Source organism: Montipora foliosa, chromosome 3 (assembly GCF_036669935.1).
Source record: "Montipora foliosa isolate CH-2021 chromosome 3, ASM3666993v2, whole genome shotgun sequence".
NCBI classification, from domain to species: domain Eukaryota; kingdom Metazoa; phylum Cnidaria; class Anthozoa; order Scleractinia; family Acroporidae; genus Montipora; species Montipora foliosa.
Genome location: NC_090871.1, coordinates 1,925,816 through 1,930,815, shown reverse-complemented (window position 1 = coordinate 1,930,815; position 5,000 = coordinate 1,925,816).

The window sequence follows — 5,000 nt, the reverse complement described above, 5'->3', positions numbered from 1 at the left end:
CGTACGGGGATTTTCCCAATAGCTTTGCGATGAAAGCGCTCGCGGGGCCGTACGAGCCATATGATAAAATTATTTCTTAACTTTCAGGCTACCGAGATGCAATTTATTTTGCCTGGCATACACTTTTCATCTGCTTCCCTAATTCTCCGGTTTAAAATGAAACGTTGGTGATGTAGAGGTGTATTTGTTAATTTAAACACAGGCAAATAATTTCTCAACTTTCAGGCTACCGAGATGCAACATGTTTTGCCTCGCATACCCTTTTCTCGACAGCAACGGTGAATTGGTTCTTTTCGGATTTTAAAGCAATCCATTTTTAAGTTTTATACTTGTGGAACTCGATAACTGAGGAACAAAACTCAACAGCTATTACACCATCGAACATCTGCCTCCCTAATTGTCCCGTTTAACATGAAACGTTAGTGATGTATTGGTGTATTTGTTAATTTAAACACAGGCAAATTATTTCTTAACTTTCAGGCTACCGAGATGCAACATGTTTTGCCTGGCATACCCTTTTCTCGACAGCAACGGTGAATTGGTTCTTTTCTGATTTTAAAGCAAACCCTTTTTAAGTTTGATACTTATGGAACTCGATAACTGAGGAACAAAACTCAACAGCTATTGCACCTTCGAACATCTGCTTCCCTTATTCTCCGGTTTAACATGAAACGTTAGTGATGTATTTGTATATTTGTTAATTTAAACACAGGCAAATTATTTCTCAGTTAACTTTCAGGCTACCGAGATGCAACTTGTTTTGCCTGGCATACAGTCAACAGCAACGGTGAATTGGTTCTTTTCTGATTTTAAAGCAAACCCTTTTTAAGTTTGATACTTATGGAACTCGATAACTGAGGAATAAAACTCAACAGCTATTACACCTTGGAACATCTGCTTCCCTAATTCTCCGGTTTCACATGATTTGTTAATTTAAACACAGGCAAATTATTTCTTAACTTTCAGGCTACATCTCGGAGATGTAATTTGTTTTCCTGGCATACGCCTTTCTCAACAGCAACGGTGAATTGGTTCTTTTCTGATTTTAAAGCAATCCATTTTTAAGTTTTATACTTATGGAACTCGATAACTGAGTAATAAAACTCAACAGCTATTACACCATCGAAAATCTGCTTCCTTAATTCTCCGCCGGGTTAAACTCGAAACGTTAGTGATGTATTGGCCCGGGGGGGGGGGGGGGTACTCGATGTATCCCTGGTTGAATAGGTGCGGCGTGGCCCCTCATACCCTGACCCTGTTTAAGACAAATATCGCTGATTTTTCTACCCATTTTAAGACAGAATTCCGATTTTTGATACGCCGTTTAAGACATTGAACCCAGTTTAAGACAAAAATTGATAAATCATACCCTGATTAAGATATAAAATGATAAATTCGATACCCTGTTCAAGACAAAAATCCCGTAAAACATACCCTGGCTGGCCGCACTTCCCCATAAAGCCCTTACAAGGGAGTACTGCCCCCCCCCCCTCCCACCCCGGGTACGTGTATTGGTATATTTGTTAATTTAAACACACGCAAGGTATTTCTCAGTTAACTTTCAGGCTATCGAGATGCAATTTGTTTTGCCTGGCATACACTTTTCTCAACAGCAACGGTAAATTGGTTCTTTTCTGATTTTAAAGCAATCCTTTAAATTTTATACTTATGGAACTCGATAACTGAGGAACTGGGAAATTTAGAATGCCCAATTGTAGCTGTGTAAAATTTCATTCCGGGCTAATTGATTTCCCAGCATATCACAGGCAGGCACATACAATATTAATCACAGACTTATCATTTTCCTGCTATCATGATATTCTGATATCATGAAATTGAACCTAACAGCAATTATTTTACCTCAACGTTTTAAGCGTGAGCCTGTATACCGGGAAGGCTTCCAGCACCGAATTCCCCGACATCAACATTGTTTACTGCCTCCATAACTCGCTTGAAAACATCTGAATACAGAAATCCATGATATTCAGAAGACGAATGCTCCATTAATTCCCCCACAGAGGCCAACCAAAGTTATTCCGTAAGCTTCGTCCACGTTTTTACCAGAATTTCGGACGGCGGGTCTAATCTGCAGGTCGCAGGTCACAGCTTGCATGTCATTGTTTCACCGATACAGAAAGTATCCTAAACATTCTTAAAAGCTAACCTTAGGCCTAATTAGGCCTAAACAAAAATTTTTAGGCCTAAGGTTAGCTTTTAAGAATGTTTAGGATACTTTCTGTATTGGTGAAACAATGACCTGCAACCTGTGACCTGCGCGCCGCAGATTAGACCCGCCGAATTTCGGAACGTGATCACCATTTTCCCGCAAAAAATTACCGACTTGAAGGCGACAAATCTCGCTTCGAAAGAGCTGAAAAAACTTTCCTTCGACAAATTGGCTAACATCTCGACCAACCAGTTTATTTGAAAGGCTGTACCATTTTTTCCCGGGTGAGAGAGTTAATCCATAAATCCTATAGGACGAAAAATGGTTCCGTGTCCCAGCACTAACCGCCACTGTCGATGCGCGCAAACGAACTGAAATAGATTTGTGTTCCCCACAAAATTCATCTCGCCCCTAAATATGGTCATTCAATAAAAAAATTAACTGCTTTTTTCTGCTTAAGGTAAGTTCACAGTACAATCTGATCGATCCTGGATGCTTTTCTGAATACGAAACACCTTTTGTGTTATGTTTTTAGCCTTTGTTGACGGATATCTACACCGTCAGGAGACGTCCAGCCGAGAATTCCTAAACGTCATCAGTTGTGCTCAATTCTACAAATACTGAAACGATAGATACAGTACAGTGTCTGACTCACTTCGTGGTCGCCCAAGACATTGGCAAAAGATGTATTGAAAGGCTCGGCCAACGGGGTGTCAAGGTTTTAAAATTGGTCATGTCTAGATTGTTAAAGCTTCTTTAACTTTTATTAAGTAAACAAATCATTGAGGAGCATTGAGGAGCATTAATGTGTACTCAAGGCGTTTTCCTCAAATTTGAGATTGTACTATTTCGGGTTGCCGATGTTCAGAGAACCGAATGGAATAAACCAAAACTCAAAGCACGCGAATCGAAATCCAGTTTTAAAAAACAAACAGTGAAACTTCCTTAATATGGCTTCAGTTCCTAGCGCCATTTTTTTAATGTATATCTATCTTAAGGACGTTCGCGCCAAAATCTTCCTACGGTGAGATTTTCTTCATTTCTCGCCTAGAGTTAGGTCATAAAGTACTTACTCCAAAAATGAAAAAAAAAATGGGGGTCACCGACTTTGTTTCGGAGGAAATGGCAGTGGAAAAATGCCTTAATTTCGAGAAATCGGTCATAATAGCCAGATGTAGGCTCATCTGCTCATCCATCGAAAATCATAAAAATAAACTGTTGGAGTGAAAGTTTCCGTGCATAGGTTTTTAGGAGTGGGATTTTTAGATAATTGTATGCCGCTAGGGATGTGATAAACAGTAGAGTTCATCCTCGACGAGCGTTTTCGTACGCTCTATCCTTTGCAACCACTACCGGAATTCGATGGCACGAGGAAAGAAAATGTTAAAAAAAGATAACTTCTTACGGTGAGAATTTTCTCATTTCATCATATTTTGTAGATAGCAAGTAAAGTAAGTGATTCATGATTAAAAAAATAGGGGTCACCGATGATCTGAACGAGTAAAATCGATGTGATTTTGCAAAGATCTTGGAAAAGTTCGTTTGTCACGCTTTTGCGTGACCTGTCGGGCAAGGACTGGAACCCAAGAGAGGATCGATCGTTGAAGAGATGAAAGGTTTTTACCGAAAAAAAACCTTTCTCGAGCATAGCAACGAAGTTTTAAGCTGGGGTCATCTTCATTTGGTTGGTGTTTTGTACAATATCTCTCCATTGCCGTCATGGTCATCCTCTGGAGTGTGTTTTTTTGTGAAATTCAATCGCTGATTGTTTCCACGCAGGTCCGCACTATTCAAGCGGACGAGGACGAAAATACTGCTCAATTTTTCACGAAAGGAAAAGAACTTTAAAAACATGCATTCACTTTGAACTTAAGTTCGTAGGGTAATAAAAACATTAAAAAGAAACAGCCCCATTAAATTTACGCAACGGTTCGTCCTCGAGTTTTCCAAACTTTCAGCCACTAGTCTACTCGATCAGCTACCTTTTCCAGAGCTTTTCCATCCTCCCGCTCACTTCTCTTTGAAGTTTCATGATGATTCGGAAATAAATGTGCCATTCTTTTGCCGGCCTGGGATTTTTTCCTCGGCGTTTTTGTCGCCATGTTATTTTAACTGATGCTTAAAAATTTTGTGTGAAAGTCAAGTAGACTAGTGCACGACTGATAAAACCTCGCGAATATCAGTCGTGCAGTAGTCTACTTGACTTTCATAAATATTTTAAATCAATTTTGACTGATCACGATCTTCTCTGATCTAACGCTGTGCAAGACTTATCGTCCACGGTTTTTGCAAAGGTTTTAAAACCTCAACTTCACTAATGCTCGAAGTAATGCGTGACATATTACAGTCGCGTTACCTGCGCAATAACGTTGCGCACAAACAATTAGCGCGAACGTCCTTAAACCACAAATCATACCTACCGTCAAATCCGTAAGAAATGACCGTTTTCTCTTATCTTTATTACTGCCCTGCTCTCTAAAATGACTTAATATTTTGTCAAGGCCTCGCATTATATAAACTTGCCTCGGGTGAAAGGGATTTAGTGAATCTCAGAAAAAGATGTATCCGACAGCAAATAGATCTTCAGTTTTTAATCTAATGTGGGACAAAACCTTAAGCTTCACTGATAACATAATTATATAGCGTTACCACTTGAAATCCGATGTCATTTTAAGTAAACTGAAATTGACGGAAGCCCAATGAAATCTTGAAAGTAAATATATAGTTTAACAGGACTAATTTACAGAAACTGGGATACTTGTTGATAAGATGGATGTATTAGGCGGCAATTGATAGAGGATGAACTTACAACCCACCTTGATATTAATAAAGC